The sequence below is a fragment of the Pseudopipra pipra genome, chromosome 10, assembly GCF_036250125.1.
Source record: "Pseudopipra pipra isolate bDixPip1 chromosome 10, bDixPip1.hap1, whole genome shotgun sequence".
In the NCBI taxonomy this organism is placed as follows: domain Eukaryota; kingdom Metazoa; phylum Chordata; class Aves; order Passeriformes; family Pipridae; genus Pseudopipra; species Pseudopipra pipra.
This window is the reverse complement of record NC_087558.1, coordinates 17718863-17740812: the sequence shown is the minus strand read 5'-3', so window position 1 is coordinate 17740812 and position 21950 is coordinate 17718863. Positions and strand designations below refer to the sequence as shown.

General features: G+C 41.5%; 1 long non-coding RNA gene across 1 annotated transcript in view; it reads left to right on the top strand.

Moving 5' to 3' along the window:
* Positions 1 to 7415, top strand: part of LOC135419751 (uncharacterized) — a 69225-nt gene extending 61810 nt beyond the window's left edge. Inside the window, exon 8 of the long non-coding RNA XR_010433132.1 lies at positions 4917 to 7415. This is a non-coding gene — a long non-coding RNA (uncharacterized LOC135419751). The remainder of the gene's footprint in view (positions 1 to 4916) is intronic.
* Positions 7416 to 21950: the final 14535 nt, after the last annotated feature.

Here is a 21950-nt window from a genome sequence, read left to right as displayed (position 1 = left end):
CCTATTAATAATTAATTGAGTTCCTGTTGGGACTGCCTGAATAATTGTCTTTGTTTCTTGTCAGCACCAGCACTCTGCAATAGCCTAATTTAGTCTAACTGACTATGTCATGGGCAAGTACATCCATCCTTGACCACCCTTTCACCATTTTCTTTATGACATAGTTTGAAGCCTTTAAAAAGGGCCCATAAGTGCAGATTTGTCATATTGTCTTGAAATCATGAAGGCTCAACCATTGAGGTGGCGTGATAGGTGCGTATGTTCTGGCTAATACAAAGTGGTTTAATATCTGATGACCTTGCTCTGGTAGCACACCTTCTTTCAGAGTGCTCCAGCCCTTGTGTTTTCTCTAGGGCTCAGGTCTTAGGGTGATGGATTGTACTGCAGAGCAAATAAGGGGGATTAGACTGTGTGGTGTTTCTTCTACCCTTGCTCCTTGAATGCTCTGGCCAGGTTAAGTGGTATTTCCATGCTGTGTTATATACCCAGGGCACTGTGCTCATCTCAGCACTGCTCAGTGGCTCATGGTATGGGCAGTTACACTCTTGCCTTTGTCACAGACCCCATCTGGTGCTCTTTCTGAGGGGGTTAGGGGGTTTTTGGCGAAAGACAGCAAGAGCAGATACCTGTGTTACAGCCCTAAGTTTGGAAGCTGAAGCCCTTTATGGTTTCCCATATAGACTGAGATGAACCTGACACTGTGTGTTTAGACCAAGCAGACCCCTGCTTCTTGGCTGACTTCTGACACTCCAGATTGCTCCAGGACACTGTTTATGGCTGCTGTCTGAGCTGGGGACCAGGCATGATTGGGCTGACAGCGCTACTGGCAGGAACCAACAAATTCCAAGTATTAGACTTAGCTGGAGGGGTTTTATCAACATAAACATGGCAAATCCCAACAGAGTCCAGCACTTGCCCCTGTCAGCCCTGTTAAAAATAATAGTGTGTTAGGCTGGTCGAGTAAGTGGGCTACTCACAGTCAATCAGTGTGGAAATTTTGATATGACTCATTTCTTACACTTGCTCTTAGTTACAGCTAAGTGCTAAGTCCCAGCTGTGTAAAAGAGACCTAAATCAGTTTCAAAAGGAGAAGAGGAAGAAAGTGTTTCATTCTCATATCAGCCCTTTGTTTCCAGCCACTATTTTCTTTTATTCAGAGGTAAGCCAGAAATAATATTCTGTAAAAAAAAAATTACAAGAAATTACAGAGGGTCATCATTATTATTTAGTTTATTCGTTATATGCCACTAATGTGGAGCAAGATTTATTTTTTTGTTTGGGTTCCAAAGGATAAAGGTCATTTGTTTTGCCTGAAGGCTTTAGTCATCAGTGAAGTTATTTTCCTGTTTCCAGCCCTGTTCTTTCCAGGACATGTGTCCTGCTATTTCAACTATCCTTTGAGTTGAATAGACTTAGCTAACCTGGAGTTCATGTCCCAACCTGCACCCAAAGTTGCATGAGATTGTGTTTTAAAAAACAAAACCTTGAGGATTTGATCAGCTTTAGTCTCCTTGAAGAGATAAGGAATATGTAGAATTTCTGAATCTACATACTTTATTCCTCGACCTGAATAGGTTTTTCCATTTCATGCTACTGGGATATAAAATTTGTACTGTCTCAGTGTTTCCTGGTTCATGAGGAATCTCAGCTACTGCAAAGCCCACAAATAGCTGTACACCAAAAACTATCTGAAAATCTGCAAAGCAAGATTCTGCTTGGTCTAAAAGTGCTGGACCAGTCAGGATAGCAGGCTGGAGCTGACAGGGCTCACACAGACCTGCTTTGCAGAGAAAAACTGCTAATTTTTCTGAGGTACCTTTGAGGTGCCTTAAGGTAATCTTCCTTCAGAGGAGAGCATCTGTCAAATTTACCCCCTTTTGCCTGGAATGGACCATAAACCTCACCTTTATAGAATCATAGACTCACAGAATGGTTTGGGTCGGAAGGGACCTTAAAAATCATCTAGTTCCACACACACCCCCATAGGCAAGGATGCCACTCACTAGATCAGATGGCTCAGAGCCCTATCCAACCTGGCCTTGAACACTTCCAGGGATGGGGCATCCACAACTTCTCTGGGCAACCTGTTCCAGTGCCTCACTACCATTTCAGTAAAGAATTTCTTCCTAAAATCTTATCTAAAGCTGCCACTCTCTCTTCTGGTGTTCTGAGGAAAAAGCACGTTTTTATGTTGCTTGCCTGGACATGTGATAGTTGGTGATCATGAGGGTGGATAGGACACAACCCTTTCAGCTGTGTCAAGGTAGCTGGTTAAACTGTAGGGCAGTTGAGGCCCTAAAATGGGAGGACTGTGTCATATATAGGGTTGAGCCCTCTTCTTTCCAATAGACTCTCTGACAGACCTTGAGCTGTCCGGATCTCTGGAGGCAAGGAGGGCAGTGTCTTGTTGCTGCTGCCATCTATGAGGCTGAATATTCCTCCATGACAGGACAAAAGTTGGCTTTCACTTCTAGTGGGAATGACTACTGGAGGACCAGCATAGGCTGCTTCCTTTCCTGAGTAAGAATCACCCACTTCAGGCATTAATTATTCAAAGTTGATATTTCTGCATCATTTAGGAAGAATCTGGTGGCCCAAATGGCTCCAAGAATAGCTTCCCTTTGTTATTTTTTAATGTGAACATTTTAGTTTGCTTCATCATCCAGGGATGTTCTTGCTAGAACTATACACATCACCCTGCTGAAAGCACATGAAGCATTAAACCTCTTAGCCCACTGTTTTTACCTGAATGCTCAGGGTTTGACAGACAGCAAACAGTTTTAAGGTCATAGTATATCTATCTATGTGTATCTCCAGAGATACAGGTACAGGATTGTGAGACTTTGATACTGTTTTTGTAAACAAGTGGCCTGCAAGCTGCCTGATCCACTGCATCAGTTGCATGCTTGTGGAATGCAAACCTTCCTGCCAGGGAGGAGAGGCTGCAACTGCTGCAGGCTCTCACCCCATTACAGAGATCAGGCAACAGCAGTGTTATTTGTATCTGTGAGTGCTTCCCTGGGGTCATTGCAACAGTACTATCAATCAAATAAGCAAACCTCTGCAGTGGCATCACTTGTCTGTCCTGTTTAATTTTTTGAAACGTGGCTGGGGGAGAGGCTGCCAATGTAGGAAATAAAAATGGAACCGTTTGTTGTTTCACCCTCACTACCCCAGAACGACTACGTGGATAAAGTAACCCTTTTTTAGCCTGTTTGGTTTTCACAGTGCATTGCAGTCTGAGAATAATTGGCTGCACATTTTCCTCTGGATAGTTGTTCTAGTTATGTGTGGTTATTAAATGTTTTTATCATGTTGATGGCCCAGCCGGAGCCCAGTCTGAGGCACACAAACAAATACATAGTGGAAGATGATGGTTGCTCCCTATGCAGTCTCAGAACAATGTAGGAAACAGCAGGTGGCCATGATGAGCTGAGCACTAGGTGAGAAAGTTCTGTTTGGTGTAAAAAGCATTAGTCATAGCAGAGCAGCTCCCAAGCCATTTGTAAGAAAAGATGCAAGAAGTTTTAATTTTACTTTAAGTGAAAGTCTGTTAGCCTTTCACACAACCAAATCAGGTGGTGGACTTGCAGTCAGATACATATTGACTGAAATAGCATGAAGACATTTCATCCTGCCCTTGAATGCCAAAAATTTGGGCCTAAACCTAAACTAAGAGATAAAGTATTTGGGAATATTATAATAAAGCCATAAGTAGCTTCCAAATGCTTCAGCTTTCAGTCCTGTGTCCTACCTGGCTCTCCCACCCTAGGGAAAAGAGTTTCCTCTGTGATGTTGTTTCCCATTAGGCTGCTAGGAAGGTACTGGTACTGCCAGGTGGCTCAGCAGGGCTGAAGACCATAGGAGAGCATGGGAGATAAAAGGTATGGCTCCACAGGTATTGAAGATCCTGTCGTGAAGGTGTTTGTCTCTCTCACCCTCTCTCCCACCTCCACCTGCTCCACTCCAGCCGTACATCCCACTGCTTTGCCTCTGAATCTTTTGGTGCTCACTCAACCCACGCAGGAACTGATTTAAATGACTGACTAGAACTAGTTTTATGCTGAGACAAATTCAGTTGGCTGCTGGCACCTGGCAGGTCTCAGGAAGGGACTGGGCTGTGTAGCTGGGACCAGGAACAGGAGGAAGGAGAAGTGCAGAGAAGAAGGACGGTCGTCTGTCTCAGCTGTGACCTAACACCACTGCCAGTGAAACTGCAAGCACAGTCAGAGCAGGAAGGCTGATCCAGGACAGAGCCTTGGATCCTGGATGGTTTGGTGATGATGGAATGCAAGACATTCAAATCCTACACTCCACAAAGATAACAAATACGATATGCTACCACCAATCAATCTCAAGTGTAGGATCACCTATTTCTCTGTAAATGAGTTAAAAGTGGAAGGTAGACTCCTCAACATGTTTTTAGGATTTGATAATGATCTATCAAGTGTTGTTTGCTTACAGTTCCACATATCTGTAGAACAGAAGTTGTATTTACATTTAGAAGAGAGGTAAACATTTCCCTGTGTAATATTTGATGTATTAGAAGGTACAAAATACTCATTTCTTTGGCTTCCCCAGGCAAATAATTGGGCTGACTGATTTTGTCTGCCCACAACTACAGGCCAGGAGAGTTGTGTTTAGATAATGCATGTTGATTTATTTAATGTTTTATGAATACAGAAGTGTTGGAAAATATTTATTGATTTAGGAAAGTGCCCACCCTGCTCCCAGTTTACATGTGAAACTGAAAAGTTTTGCATAAGATCTCTTGTTTTGTGTAAAGACACGAAATGTGGAGCTTTGCTAAAATTATAAGCAAACAAAAGCCACGCATCTAAATATTTTCAAGTATCATGACTGAGGTTGTATTTTGATGGCATGAAATTTGCTCACCAGTGTGCTTTCCCTTCCAGTGACGTGAGACATCAGCCTTTATCTAAGCAGCAGTCTCGGTGGCGTCAGTGGGAATTCTGCCTGATTTAGAGGATCTTTGCAGAAGCTCTTCAACCCATTTGTGAATGCTACGTCTTACCAGGGCTGTGTTAAGGTTCTGATAAACTGACTGCTGTCTTTCACAGCCACGACCTTCTGAAATGTCTTTCTCTAAGTCTTCAGTATCTGTCTGCAGACAGAAATGAACAGGCAGCGGGGAAGAGAAAAAAACAAACAACAAAAAGTGAGAAAGAAAACCTTTAACATGGCAGAGCTTTGGTGGGGTTTTCTACTTTTTTTTTTTTTCTAAATGTGATACAGTTGGATATATAGTTCTGGTTGGGATATATATAGTTCTGGTTTGTCCTCCCTTCAGGACCTAATGGCTCAAAACTAGAGTAGGGAGAAACCTGGAGAGGTTTGCAAGGCCACATTGTTTTCTTTTTATAACATACTAAAATCTTACTGGCAAAAGAATGAATTTAACCTTACAGGAACTCAGCAGTGCTTTTGGCACTGTCTTGCCCGAGGTCTTTCTGTTACCAAATAAATCAGTGCACACAACAGCAAAAAAGCAAAGTGAAACTTAATCCCTACCTGCGTGTTCAAGCAGCTGGGAGCTCTGCTGATTCGTTTCAGCCCCGCAGTCACGTCCGCCAGGGCTAAGAGCAGATAACGCATGTTTATTTAATAGCTGAGCCACACTGTGCTCTCATTAGCTGAGAATGATTCATGAGGTCTGAGAAGACTTTTCAAACTCTTTATAGTAGCTAAACCCATGCCTGAAATACATGTGAACCCTGGACTCAAAAACGATCTTCCCCGTTCCACGCTCTGTGCCTCTTCTTGCTAGAGTTGCATTCATTATTTTCACTGTCTTTGCCAGCACTACAAGTGGGGACTTTCACAGCTGGGAGAAGCCACAGGAAAGCATTCAGGGGCTATGGATGGCATAGTGATTCACACTGGAAGACACTGGTGTGCCCAGCACAGGACTGGACAGCAAAACAGGAGGATACTGGGTGGATAGGAACATACTCCTGGGGAATCACTCTAACCCTTGAGTTCTCAGCCCACGGTTCCTTTCTAGATCTTGCTCTAGAAAGTTCCAAGGAAGGAGTGCAGCAATGGAGCAGGGAGCCCAACTTTCCTCCTTCTGAGGTGCCTACCATCCTGCTGCCCCAAGAGCCTTTCTCCATGCACAGCACAAAACCTTCAGCAGGCAGGGTAGGCAACAGTTCCTTGTCAAAAGCACATTTTGTTTTCTAGAAACAAGTGTGTACTTTTGCTGTGGTCTCTTAAGATACATGTTCCTAGTTTTTTCTTCAACAAGAATAAACTGCAAAATAGCAAAAGGAAAAAAAAGTTAAAAAGACATGTTTTACCAATCAATAGAATAATTTCATATTTTTAATTTCAAATAGGTGGGAGAATATCAAGGCTCTTTATGAAATTTCTAATAATTAACTATCCTACGTTTCTAGACTTAAAAATTGTATATGGACTCTTATTTTTTGAAGCATTGTGGAATTAAAAGTTACTAAAACTATAAAGTGGTTTGCAGTGTTTAATAAGTATATGTAATTACTCCAGGAAAATGGAATTACTGTTATAAAAAGACCTTGAAAAGCTATTAGTATAACCATAGGTCTCAGTTTGCATTCTACAATAAGCCACAATTCAGATAGCAGTTCATCTATAATGCTTGCATGTCAATAAGGAGAAAACATAAAAAGGCATAATAATATTTTTCCTTTAGTATGGAAGCTTTCAGAAGTCAGCAATAACTTGAATCTGCTGTTACCTGCACTTTAAAACCATCTTTATTGAGAAAAATCTGTTGAAGACTTGCTCTTTTCTGGAGGTGGGTGGAATATAAAGGTGTGGGCAAACTTTGTAATGTTTGTCTTTTGCTAAAACTTATCCCATGTTTGGTTCCCTCCCTTGATACAGTGGTAGATAGAGGGCATTCATCTCACAGAGGCAGCAAATGAAGGAAGTTCAAATGAGGCTGAACATTGCCCAAGACTATACAAGAAGGTGACAATTAACTGGGATGGGGGAAATCAGCGTAGATGTAAATGCTGTTGGACAGAAAGTTGGGAAGATGTTATTAATGTTTCTATGTTTGAATAACAGATTGCTTTTTAAAAATGGGAACTTTAGTGACAGATTATGAAAAGCAAACATTGAGTCAGGGAAGAAATAATCAAGTTGCAGCAGTAAAATTGGGGAAATGAGAGAGAAAAAAATTCATAACAATGTTCAGTTGTGTCAGTCCTTGCAAGAAAAAAAATGGTATTTTGGAGGTTGTTATATGGTTGGAGGGCTGTTTTCCACTGAATGTGTATGCCTTTTCTACCCACTGATTTCTCAGAATCCAAAATGCTGGATAGTTAAACAAGCTCCTAGGGCAGACAAAATAAATAACATTCCTGAACTAAATACTGGTTGTCTCAGGAAATCATGGAGAATATGAATATGCAAGAAGTGTATTTGTCACTGTTCTCTATAAAAGGGTTTCCTGGTTTTGTATTTCAGGGTTTAAGCAGACCATCAGCCGCAGCTCGTTAGTCCTCACCTGCTGACGAGCACCACGAGCTGTTTTGCTGCTCTCTCTCCACAGGGCTGCGCATCCCCTTATTTACCAGGATGGTTCTGGTGCAGGTCCTGACTGGAGCAGCGCAGTCTGGAGGTGCCTAAAGCTTCCCAGGTGGAGCCTCACTGCTCCCAGAGGTCAGCAGCGACCCCAGCCCGCCTCGGACCCCGCCGGCCGCAAACAGCAGATGTTGAGGAGCCACAGCCGAGCTCGGGCTCCTGCCCGGGCTGAGCTGGGGGCTCTCAAGCGTGTGATCGTGTTGACCTCTAGTGGCTGTAGCGGAGACCTTGGGGTGGGTGCAGCCAGCGCGGCTCTGCCAGAGCTGGGGTTGCTCCTCCAGCCAGCGTGTCCTGACAGCAAACCTGCCGCTGGCAGCACGGCTGCGCTCCCGATACATTGCTCATTGCTTTCTGTAGGATAACACCTGGATGAAAGCAAACATTTTGCATTTAATCTATTGATGGTTTATGGGGACTTTTTCCCAGAAAGTACTTGTTTTCCACATGAAATGTTGGAGCTGTCTGCTCTAGGGCAACATACTATAAGGCTGTAATTCTGTCTTCATGTTCTCCTTGCCCTCCATGAACTTGTTTTTGTGGTAGCCCATGATACTCTTAAGCCATTTAACATCCATGAGAAACAGTCTCCTACCCTCAGGAGCATCTTGACTAAGGCTGCTCAGGAAGGAGAACATGATGTACCTAAGCTAAGTTCTCACCAACCATTGCATTAGAAACAGAAATGTGATGATTTAGGATGTATATTTTAGGTGTGCGCTTCTCTTTTTTAGTCAAGGCACTAAAATTTCTGACCATCTCAAATGCTTCTGTGAAACAATTCTTTATGGAGCATTTTCCCTCTTCATGAGAAACATGTAGCACTTACTGGTGTTGCTGGCAGTACAGGCAGAACGAAAGGATTGTTTGTGATCCTGTGTGGAAGTGACAGCTATTCTACACAGTGTGGCCCCAAGGCAGCCCTCATCATGGCATTGCTAGGCTGAAGCTGAAGGTTGCCCTGTTCTCGTGTCGTACAAGCAAACATTCAGCCTCACCAGAGTCTGTGAAGACTGTCAGAGGGTGGCAACATTTATCCCTAACCTTATCTCATAATTTAGCTGTAATTGAATCCAGTCCTGAGAGCCTCAGTTTGGAAAATGAGAAATGGGCTGTGTTGCACGTCTCTAACCAAAAGTGAGCATAAATAATTGATAATAGAGCAAATTTGCTGAAATATATAAAGGATGTCATCTGTCTTCTCGCCAGTTGTTATGCTGAATAACCAAGAGGTTTTAGTGGAGACAGATGACAATATTTAACATCAGTCACTTTGTGCACATTGTTCTTATCATTGTTTGTAATTTGAAAATTGTGCTGGGGGCTAAAAGGGCTGAGCAATAGGAAAATGAGTGCTGGGGAAACCAATACAGCTCTCTGAAATGGAAGAAGATAGAATAATGTGTCTAGCACATGTCAGAATAGCCTTAGGGCTGCTTGTCCTCCAGCTGGGAGCCTGCCACTGCTTGTGCAGGGTCTAGCAGGGACTCCAAGGCTGCTCAGCATGCCTCAGCCGTGTCTGAGTTCCTCTTAGAGAAATTGCTCTTTTGAAGAGGAGGTAGCTCTTCACTGGCCTCCAGATGCTTAAGGCTGCAAAATATCTGAACTAATGATGATGTGCTTGTATTTTTTTTTCAGCTATACCATTTGGCTTGAATAAGGGTTTACCTCTTCTCACACTTAAGAAGAAAAGAGTGAGGTGTGGAGGATGATGGCTACAGTTTGGATAGAGGTATGAGTGTGACACCAGTTCATGTCAATGAAGAGATTAGGTGATTTCCTCTCTTCTTGTCAGCCTTTTCCCGTAATTAGAAGCTATTTTGTAACTTGCTTTCCGTGTGTAGTTTAGGTGCTCATGATCTTTAGATGATAGGAATCAGACATTGTCCACAAGCATTATTTGGTTATATTGGATCTCATTTGCAAATTAATAACTTACATTTAGCTTTTCTGATCTTAATCTTACTTAACACATTTTTTAGCAAAGAGCTGCTAGTTTGCAGTGTTTGATTATGGTGGTTAGCATCACAGCAGCACCTTCTGCTTTCATCTTATGATTTAATAAATCAGCTCTGTCCCTTTTGCACTAGTGGATTGGATTTCAGCCTTTGGCTTTAACAGCTGCTGTAACATGTTGTATGATACATTTAACCTTTCCTTCCCCTGCCATTAGACCTCTGAATTGGAAGAGTCGAGTAGGTTTGGTAATTGATAAGCAGATTGCTAAAAGTGCTTGGTTTTTAAAAGTGAATTTAGAAACAGATACAAGATGGTGATTGCAAATTCATCCAGCTAAAAAGCTCATCTAAAGGATGGCAATAGTTTTGTTTAAGTTTGCAACTTGTGTTGTTCCATCATTAATGGCATGATGTTCTTGTTGCCTTCTACTGTTTTGCTCTAATGTCAGAGTTTGTGTTTACATTTAAGAAAAAAAAAGAAGTGTGAGTTTTATTGCTAAATCTCTTTCTGTGGTCTGACTTTGGCAGGCTGCCTTCCTAGTATGCAGTCTGTGTTGAAACCAGAAACCTTGAACCTTGAATGTAATGCAGTTGTTGACTTCTGCTTCCAGTGCTCTTATTGCTTCTTTAACAGGTGTGCAGTCAAATGAAAACAATAACGTAAACAGCTGCTATTTTCAAGAGAGAACTAAAAGATAGTTGTAGAGAAACCTCTATTTTGTGTTTATTATTAACAAAGTCACAGTTCTGGAAAGCTTTGTGAAACTTGTGCTGAATTTAATCTTGCTTCTGAAGCTGTCTTCCTAGAATATGCAATTGCGTAAATCCAGGAAACCGAAAAAGAGGAGAGGGGAATGGAACAAAGTCAAAGCAATTTGCGTTTATTGTTGGAGTTATATTGCTTGAGATGCTCTGATCAGAGAAACAGGGCACAGAAATGTCAAGACACTTGTAAATCAGAGGTGTACAAGTACTGCTACCACCTCTTATCTCTCCACTGCCATGTTTCATGCCTAGTGTTGCAAAGCACAGATTTAACTAGGAGGAAGCTGTATTCATCCTTTTTCAAACAGAAATATGATTATGAAGCCCTTATTATGTATTTGAAACTTGCACGATGAATAATTTTTATGCTGCAAATAATTATTTCCTAAATTAGATCCAACTCACTTTTGGTCTTTCTAGCTGTGGGATATTTTATGGGTAAACCGAAATCTTCCAAAGCTGTGGAAATAATCACTGTGCAGGATGAGCTCCACTCCTTTCTACTGTAACCATTTAGGTAGCTTTAAAGTGGTTTAAAGTATTATGCAAAAGTTTGCTTCTCTTTACTTTTCATTTTGCTGTAACAATCTTGGCATCTTAATCAGTGGCTATTAGTATGTTTCATGCATAACAGTCCTTTCTGCATTATTATATTCAAGTAGAGCTGAACTTCCCTAGCCTGTAAAAATTGTTCATATTTATTCAGAGAAGCAAAAACCACGCTCTTGAACATCACTGAACACATCTCAATTGACCTCAACTTGACCATCTTCCTTTAAAAAAAAAAATTATTCTGTAGCCATTTTCTATCCTGGACTGCTAAATAATGGTCTAATAAGGGAAGAAGTTGTGCCAGTTGATTACTCAATTTGTCAAACAAACAAACAAAAACTCTGCTGATTCCTTGCCTGGCCTGTTATGTTACATTACAGTGAAACAGTTGTTTCTGCACTTTATTCTCTTAATTTCGTGAGCGAAGTCTGGAAGAAGTCATATCTCTGAGAGTGGTGCAATACACATCCAAAGCAATCTTCCTACATGTTTAATGGAAACAACCAGAGGCTTAAATGTCTGCTTGACTGAGTTGGAAACACTGAAGTTCACTTCTTGTCCTTGGAGGGGAAACATTTGGGGAGGAATCCAAAACCAGATGAATTAAATAGCAAATCTCCCATGGAGAGGCTGTTGGTGTTTAAAGATGGAATTCCACTGACAATAACAAAATAATGGGATTCTTTTAATTTTTTCTCTTTTTGAACGAAGAAGTTTCACATTTAACTGGTTCTTTTGCCAGGTAGAGTTCAATTGCAGTGAGACATTTTGTTAATGCAGATGTTGTTGTATGTTTTTTGTATATCCATGTCCTTGAAATGTGGTTGTTATAGCAACAGGCTTAACTATTAAACAGGTTTTAGTCTTCTATCTGCTTCACATCAATAAGGTAATTAGGTTTTTGCAGCATCTTTAAATATCATACTAGGTAGTAAAGGAGATGAGTATCACTTATCTCTCTCAGTAAATTAGCTATAGGGTATTATTTTTTCCCCAAAGGCATCATCTCTAAAATGTGTGCTTTATTAGTCTGCCTAATTTCTTTCTGCTTGAGAGAGAATGTGGGAAAAAATATTTAATCTACATATGCAGTGTTAAAATGTGCAAAAATGGTTACATTTCGAAGAGCTTACAACTTTGATAATTCCAAAAACCAGATTCCAACTGTAACCTTTTAGCATTTGAAAGTCTTAGCCAAACTTTGCATCTGCACTTCATAATTCCCTGCTCAGTGCTAGCTATCACTGCCATCACATTGCTCCAAGCCTGTTCTGCAGACTGTGTTCTCAGCAAGGACAGAGTTAGACAAACAGTCTGGTGAAATGAGTACTTTGGAGAGCTGGTTTGGATCTGCCTTTCCCTTAAAATTATCGTGGAATTAAACTCTTCTCTGCTGTGTGAGCTTTCAGCTCAAAATTTACCTTTTAAGAGAATTATCTGTGTTAGGATCTGGTGGTGGGAGTAATCTCTAAAATCTGTTTTCCCTCTCAAACACCAGCATAGAGGGAGGGGAAGGTGGGGGAGTGACGGGAGAAACCTTCAATTTCTGTTTGCATCAACAGATGTTTTCCAGACAGGAATAATGTGGCTGTGGAAAGCTTTCTACAAGAGGTTCCTTGGTGCCTGTGGTGATGCTGAGCTCCCCTTGCTGCCTCTGTGCAGCTCAGGCAGGGCTGGGCACACCTGTGGTGTTGGGGCACAGGTACCCCTGTGAGAGGTCCAGCCCTGTCCCTCTGATACAGCTCCAGGGCAGACAGCCTAAAGAAGGCTTTCCTGGGCACTGCATCCTGTGCTCCTGAGCTGGTCCAACACGCAGGAGATCCAACATTCAGATGAACATGCCAGGCACAGGGATGGGGAGCTGATCCATGGTGAAATGCAATGTTCAACTGCCAGAAAATGGGCATGATGAAGTGCTGAAGCCCGTTCTGCAGGCAGCAGCTCCTTAGGTACTGCAGCTTTCAGGACTGCCATCTGATGTCCACCTTTCAGAGGTCTGGGCTTTCTTCTGGGTTGTGGGGTTTTGTTTTTTTTTTATTTCTTCTTCCTTTGAGACCTCTGAAAAAGGAAAATGCTGTTCAATGTGAAATAATTGCAGGAGGAACTGAGCTTGTACTGTAGTGTGTACAACAGCTTATGTTGTGGGGCCTTTTGAGGCAGCTTTGTTGTTATTCTATCTCTGTAAGTGAAGCATTTAACTTCCCCAGCTACTTGTTACTGCAGCATCTTGATACCAAGTCTTGTGACTAAGGACTTGTCTCAAAGCTTGGGTCCAAAGTCTGACCAATGCAATGAGAGAAGCCCTTTGCAGTCCTGGGGATAACTGAGGGAGATGGGGGGCAGCAGACAGGAAAGGGGAAGGGGGCAGATTATGGGGGTACCATTTTTTAAATTAAGAAGCCTGAGGTCTAACCATTACAACTACTATTGTCATGATCAGATCAAGCTTAGAAAAAGCAATTTTACATCACGATTAGATAACTGCCAGTTCAAACAGAACAGCAAGAGTTGTAGCTGTGTGTGCATTTTAGCATCTTATTTGCCCATGGCACTGTAGATGCAGATGATCTGAGAGTAAATTCACATATTTTTGCACAAACTAAATGTGTGGGTTTTTATGGTACATATGGCCCAGAGCTTTACCAGATATTGATAGTCTTGTTATTAGGTGCTGATCTATAGTATTGATCTACAAGAAAAATTAATTACATTGATGAATTTTAATTAATTCTTTTTAATAAGTGAACTTTTCTTCGGTGAACTCCTGTGTTAAGAGGTAGTAATAGAGGATTTATGTAATGCTTGCAGGACAGCATGTTTCTTCTTGTGGCACAGTGCCTGCAATAAATCTTAGTAATAAGGTTCCAAAATTAGCAATTTTGTAGGATTTCAATGGCTATAATTCATTTATTGCCATGTGTACCACCCAAATCTGTCTAGAGCTGAGTTACTAAATCTGCAGTCCAGCTTTTAATACTAAGAGGACAATCAGTCTTCTGAGACAACGTGTTTGGTTTGAAGGGAAAATAAATCTAGGGTGGAAGCAACAACTTTTCTTCTTTTTGTCTTTCCATTTTGCTTGCGTTAAAAATAGATGGGAAATCTCAGTCATGCCTTTAATGACTGTCTGCAAATTGATACCATAAGTTTGTAAATAGTGTTCTGCCAGTTTAAAAGGCATCCATTGCCAGAACTCATATGGTACACTTGCACAATATGACCTTTTATTTTTAAAAAGGTAGTTTTCAGTTCAGCCTCCAAACTCTGGGGCTTCTGGTTTCAGAAATGTGTAAGATTTGTTTTGCAAATCTCTGCTGCTCTCTTGGCTCGTTACTTCCCTGTAGCCCATTCTACAGGCAGGTGTGGTAGCTGGATATTTCACTTTCTACTCATTAATTGGCCTGTAGAAACCAGGCTGGTGCTGCCCACTGTCAGCCACCCCAAGCTCTGCTGCGTGCCGGGGTGAGCAGCACAGGGGTTGTCCTGCATCACCCCCACCCTTCACTGGTGCTGTGCTGCACATCTTTGCTGGAGTAGCCTTGAAATCACACATTGTAATGGCAGCTGATGATCCTCTGGAGGCCGTCCTGCTCTTGGGCCAGCACAGCCGTTGGCATCCAAGGTAGCCCGTGCCATACCAACCTGGATTTGTAGGAGCCCACTCTGGAGCACTTCCCAAGCCCTGCATCCTCAAGGCACTGTCTATGTATCCTGCCCATCTCCCATATGCGGCAAAGATCCATCTCTCCCCGGCTGTGACGGTGATTCCGCAGGAGCCCGGGTGACTCATTTAGCTGCCGAGGAGATTAAAATCAATTCCTGCCTCGGAGAACGACAAACTGCCCTTTCGTGCCGCATTAATCTACAGCCAGTGATGATCTGATAAAAAACAGCCCAGAATTGTTAACGCGGCCACGAGAGGGAGCTCACAAATCCCAGGAATGCCACTAGGCTGTATGGAAATGGCCCAACACAGGTATTTTAAATTCAGTTCTTAGAAAACCGTTGATTGTTTCTTAATTCAGAACAGCCCCTTTTACCCTTTCTTAAGTTTATTTTTTTTCTTGAAGTTCTGGAAGTGTTAGTAGATTTAATGGACAAGTTGAGGCATCCATATTCAGGCTTCATTCATGATCATTCTGTTTATTGTATTTTGGTTAAAATTTAACCAAAGTCTGCTCTTAGACAAAAAAAAATAATCCTGGAAAATATTGAAACATCAGACATGGCTAATAATTGAGCTTTAACTCACTTAGCATGTGCATGTAACCTTTCTTTCCCTAAAATTGAAATACATATATATATGTTTGGGGGGGGGGGGTGTATTCTTTTAAACTGATATGGAACTCCAGAGGAAGGACAGAACTCAAAAGGTACCCAGTCTTTGTCTTTTGTAATGCATTGCAAAACAACTATCTGGAGAACACAAGGAGAAGGCTCTTACCAGCAAAACCAGGCACTAATTGGTGGACAGTAGAGTGATTTTATCCCAGGCCAGCAGGTCTCTCCGAGCTGTCCATGGGGAGGGGATAGACTGGCCTCAGGTCTATGCGACATCAAAAGTAGGACATGGCAGCAATGCAGCATATATCCCATGTTTCATCACTCCAAGGAACTCTAGGCTAATATATTTTCTGTACATTATAGCCAGTATTTAATCACATAATAAGAAATTTTAAAAAACACCCAAAGAAACAAGCCCAAGACTTTCCAAAAAGCAGAGAGAGACTGTGCAGCTGGTATGCTGAAGGGAATGATTTCTGGTAATTAATCAGCAGATGGAAACTGGGGGGGATTTTTTGCTGTTTGTGGGGATTTGTTTTCCTTCCTCTTTTTTTTTCATGTGCAAGTTAGCTAACATTTGTCCAACATCACATACATTTCTTGAGGGATCCTATAAAGGAAAAATATTCTTCAAGGAAAAGAGTGCAGTAGTCCTCAACATTTCATGTATACATGAAATTCTGGAGCATTTTCAAAGGCTTACTTTTTTTCAACTTAAGTCTCTAAAAGTTTCTAATCAGCTTCACTCTGAGATTATTCTCATCTATGAGTCTGATGTATTTCCCTCCCTGGCATTCCCAGTTTGCTCCTTGTTTGCAGTGCAGCTGAAGAGCTGGCTGGCTTACGTGTGATTCCCAGCATGATGATGTTACTCTAACATGCTGTAATAAGGAACCATCTTAGTGCTATAGGTCTATTTATTGAGCAATCAGGAAGATGCCTTAAAAGCCTTTATTTCCTCTTGCTGCAGCTTCCACACAAGTCACTGGACTCATTAAATAACTATTTGAATGATATACACTTAGGGGTGTATTTCCTCATATCCTGACAAGCCAAAAAGATTCTCAGTGTGCTTTATTTTGATGTGGCTGAAGGTCCTGAAACTGGAAAAAAGAAGGCAAGGTTCACAACTGCTGGCAGCAAAGGAAGAGAGGGTGGGTGTTCTGAGAGCTGAGCAAAGCTTGAAAAAGCTGCAGCTAAAAGAATACTGAAGTTCATCCAGTCCTCTCATGTGGCAATGCCTTGACCAGTTCATGTGCCCTGTTCTGGCAACAGGCAGAAACTTGGGTTGTTCCTACAGCATTGCTGCCTCTGACGTATGATAATTCTCACTAGACATGTGGTGTTCCAGAGTCTGCAGACCGGAATAGTCCTTCCTTTTCCATACCTCATGTTGCCTTAGTGAAATCACGGACACAGCTTGTTGCAGCCAGTTCTTCTGTGCCCCAACCCATTTGTTCCTTCTCCTATGCCTGTGTGGTGGCTTTACCTGCATCCCTGAATTCTTCCCCTCCATTAAGCAAATTCCCATACAGTTTTCCCAATCAGATCAGAGGTCTGTACAGGTTATGTTGGATTTGCCTTCTGCTGTATAATCTGTACTCCCCTTTGAATGAACATTCCAATGAGACTGGATGACATGGCATAGAGGATCCAGGTTGTTGCTTTTTCTTTGTCATTCAGGACTGATGTCTGCTGATTAATGCCTGAGAAATTACATGAACTTTTTGTGAAGAAAAATGTGCCATATTGATGGAATTTTCAATTTTGTTCAAATGTCAGGCAATCTGCTTGCAGAAATTAGCGTTCTCATCTCTTGACTCCTCGACCTTAATAACCAACATAAATATTGAACCAACCTTTTAAAACTGAGATTACTCATTTAAATCCAATTGGAAAAGATGGTGATGGTAAGGACAAGAAAGGTCAAGGAAGTTGGGGGGCTGAGATATTTGTCACACACGTTGGGCTTTTAAATCTGATCATTTCCTGTCAATACAAGTTTGGAGCTGTTTGTGGAGATCAGTTGCATTGGCCTAGGTGTTATAGGTTGATGTGAGCTTTTGTAGTTCCTTGCAAAATGTGCCATTAGGGTGCTTCTCTGTTTCTGGTTGCTAAGAAGCCATTCTTCACAGTTGTACCTTGAGGTAGAAATTTAATAACCTTGTGATGTTTACTTTCCTACAGAGCCACAACCTGTGGCTAGTAACAGGATGGAATATGTATTTTTATGGTCAAACTGTGCTTTAGTCAGTTGGGTAGAGGCATATTAGAGACAGGTTTCCCAGCTGGTCTGGAATGATTGGTATGTGTTGAAATAAACTAATGTTGGCCAGTTAAGGTGTTGTTCTAATATTAACATGACCCCTTGGGAGGTGCACTTTTGCAGACAAATACTTATTGGAAGGAAAGGGAACGATAAAGAGAGAGGAAAAAAAAGATTTAAAATTCTAAATCACTATCTTTCCTGGACTAATAGCTTATATCTCTGAAGATGACTTACCTTTAAACTTAAGACTTGGACAAATATCAACGCTGTTATATAGTGATAGAGCAAAAAAAAAGTCATCTTTCTGAAAGAAAAAGTCATACTATTCCTATTGCAATGAATGGAAGGGATCCGTGCTTTTGGATCTGAGGAAAGCCTAAAAGCCATTTATGTTCCATTTCCTATTATTAAGAGCTCTAATTCTGTTGACCACAGCTGTGGTGTTGTGGAATTTAGCGCTTTTGCAGTGATAGGGATTTGGCACATCAGAGCGGAAGGTATCTGGCAATTTGGTTTCTCAGTTACCTAGGGAGATACAGAGAATATCTGTGTGGCAGACAAAACAGAAGCATGTCATATAACATTCCTATTTGTTCCTTTGCCCTGCTTAATAAGATGTTGACTTTGATACCTTTCCCCACTCATGGCAGGGACGTTGGGACTAGGTGATTTTTAAGGTCCCTTCCAACCCAAATCATTCTATGATTCTATGATTTTCTGGTTAGAGGATTATAAAAAGTTTACCTCTCCTCTGGATCTTCATGCCTTGCCCTTGTATTTCTAGTGAGCTTAGCCAAGAATCCCACTTACAAAACTGTTTGAAATCTGGACGTATTCACATCTGGAGCTGTCCATGGACACTCTAGTTTGAGCCTGTCTTTTCTTATATTTTCATATGCAAAAAAGGTGTAGTTTATTTCTCCCCTACAAATTTGCAGTAATGGCTACTGTTAGTTTTCCAAATAAAATTAAATTAGAGCAAGTTTGCACATTTTGGTTTGCCTCAAAATCTGCGTGACAAAATAGCTCCCTAAAGGAAACAAGACAGGTGTTTTTGTTTTGTTTCTCAAGATGAAACAAGGGGACAAAGGGCCATGTTGCAACACAGAGATCTGCAATGGAAGAAACCCACATTGCCAAAAGGAGGAAAATGCACTGCTCCAAAGAGAATGAGACAGTTGTGCTTGATGAGCTGTGCATTAAACATGACTGCCTTCAAGCAGAGTCAGAAACTGTGATATTTGAATTTCAGTGGAGTACTCTTCCATTGTTTTCCTCTGTGTTTCATTTTTCCTCTCAGACTCTCTTGTCTCTCACCTGAAGGCTTTGGGATTTTTTTAGAAATCTGACTATGAGTTCCCATTCCAGTTTGTTATTGAACACCTCAGAATTATGGGAAACTACATAGGAGCACTATGTTCCTTCATTTTCTGTGGGTAATTAACTGCCTCAGCTATGTCTGGACTTCTTTCAAAATGCAGAATTATTTAAGATAACAATAGATGATCAGGTAGTTTCAGGGAAAGGTTAATAATGATGAACATCTACCGGCAGCAACGAAATTCTTAATTTCCTGACTGGGTTTGTTCCAGTGTAGGAGCATAATTTTGCTATCCAAAATAGCATATTCTGGTAAGCATGCAGTGTGTGATCAGCCCTCCATGAAGGGGCTGTGTTTAATACTCAATGTATTTCCTAAGAACCCCATCCTAGGGAACACTGTCAGGGCTGTCCTGTGTCTCAGAGGACAGGAAATCCATAGTGTCTTTCCTCTCACTGAGCAAGCTCTTAATCTTGGGAAATCTTTGCAATAATTTATGATAACTTGAAATGGTACCACTTAAGGTGATTTGGTGAGATGTTTTATATCTCAGAATAGGTTGAGCACTTCCTTTCCTCTGAAACTGTCTAAGCTCTAGTTGGAGATGAGATAATAATTAAGGTGATCTTTCCCACTCCAGCAATCAAAGCAGCTTTCCAAGCCCCTTTTATAAAGTACTGTCTATAAAGCATTCAAAAGCTCATAAATACAGTAAAGAGTTAAAAATAACAATTATTTCCTTATTAATTTTTTTCAGTGCCTTAAACTGCATCTTCTAGTCTCTTGATTCTCTGCTTGTAAGTTCTTCCCGTAAATGTCCCTTGCACTCTGTTAAAAACATAGTCTACTGCTTTACCATCATATCCTCACACCTTGCTGTATATTAGCTCATCTTTATTACAATATCTTTAACTGGAATTTGCAGCTAATCTTTCAGGCTTCCCAGTGGAATCAAAGACTTTTACCTATAAAAATAAATTGTTTCCCAAAAGCTTTCTTCCCTTACTGCGAATTCAAAGCCACTGTAGTGAAAAAGATTTATTAATTCATTCCTTTGCCATTTTGTTTGGGGTTTTTCAGGGTGATCTACATTGCTTAACTTACATGCAAATGGAAAGCAGAGTGGACCTATGCTTTGCTTATTCTGTAGGAGTCTACCTCTGCAGCTGGGAGAATGAGCAGATGCAGATGTAGGAGTCCTGAGAAGCTTATGTTCTCTTAGGCCACTCCTTATTTTCAGCATAGGCCTGGACCAGGGGTTGACCTGTAGGTTAGAAACACAGAGTCCTGAGAAAAATGCACATTGTGTTGGGAAGAAGGGAGAAGCCATTTCAGCTGAATAGCTCTTTCATCTTCTCTTATGTTTACCTAACTGTTGTGCAAAAGCCAGGCAAATCTATCATCTAATCCTCTGTTGAGAGAGATGCACAGAATAAAGATGGGTGTTAGGCTGCAAAGAAAAAGAACAGCGACTTGGATCAATCCAAAAGTATCTACCCACTCTGAACAGCAGAGATAAGAGCAAAAGTGGTAAATAAACCTAAATCCCACATCAACAGCACAATATTTGAAGGGTGATTAAGATTATGGACCTAAGGGAATGTGTACATTGCAATAATGAAAGTGGGGTACCTGATTGTTAGGCTACCTAGGAAAACTGGCAGGTCTGACTGACCTGTGCAGGCATTGATGAAGCGAAGGACTGCAGACTGGTTGCCATCAGTGTTGGGATGCTGTGCAGGTGCCTTGCCTTCCTCTGGCAAGGCTGCTCTGCAGGGCTGCCTGGCAAGCATCAGTTTGCCTGACGGGTAATGGGGCAGCCCCGTGACATGCAACCAAATGGCAGCAGCAAAAGGACACTGCTTTGGAGACAAGTGAGTTTGGATTTAAATTTTGACTCTTGGTTGCAAAATGTGCTCTTTGTGGCCAGCAGACCTCAAATTAATAGAAGTCCACGTTTGTCTTTTTCCCCTGAATTCTACCCCACGTCTGCAGAAAACTTTGTGTTTAATGAACCTGTGCAAATTCCAGTGCCAGTTACTATTCATCAGCTTCTTGGATCCTGTATACAAATGTACAAATGCCATACCCTGGTCAGCTCTATTGATTACTGATTACTGCTGCATTGTACTTAAATGCTCAGGTACGGCAGCCAAGTGCAATTAGCTAATTCATTCATTAGCCTGAGAATTTTTACCTCTGGTGACACGCTTTAGCTTTGCTGTTCAAAGAGAGAGCAATAAAAAACTGCTTAGATTTCTGAGGAGGCTGGAGTAAAACTGTTCTAAAAAGCTACTTTCCAGCATTTACTATACCCTTGAATGATGAATTGAGGCCAGTTGGCAGGCTTTTCTCCAAAGGGATGACAAAACTGATAGCATTTTATAAGCTCCCACTCAATATTTCCGTTTCTTGTGACTATTCTTAGAATACAGAGTTTTTATGGGTGCTAATTATACCATTAAAATGTCAACTACTTGTGCCTTCTCTAAGGAAAATGCTGTAATACACACACCCTCACTGGCACCTCTTTGGATCCCAATGATGTGCTGGTGGGTAGGTGTGACCTGCAGTGAGCGAACACTTGTAAGGGTACCTAAATTAAGGACAGCAGACTAAAGAAAAGATGATGTAAGAAGCATGTCACACTGTCTCCTTCCTTCCCTGACTGGCCAGGCTTGAGTAAACTCTCAGTGTCAGTGTAAGGACCAAGAGAAGGTTCCCTGAATGCCTGGTTTTGTCCTGTCATGGAAAGATTGGAGGTCTCTTGTGCTACAGAGCATGGGTACATGTTAGGGCCACAGCCTGAATGGGGATATTGGGGTTTGTGCTTTCCTCTCTTCTGGATGAAATTACGCAAGCAAGTTTCTTGTTCCTTGTACCACCTCTAAAATCTGGTGCAAAATAACTTCCCAGTATTATCAGAAAGGTAGGACGTGCTTCCAGTTCTTAGGCTTCCCTCAAATCAGCCTTGACATTTGGTGTCTCTAATCTAAATGGTGTTTGGTCCTAAATTAGGGTCAACTTGTAGTCGCCTACTCTTCAGTCCCTGATTTACACTTGGCTGATAAAAATTAAAGATTTTTCTGCAGACCTGTCAAGTAAAATGGTCATGAAACAATGCCAGATAAATACCTTAGTGTGGGCCTGAGGTGTTTCAGCTATTTTTGGTAGGCTTATGACTGAAGCCATGATTGACAGCCCTGTTTGT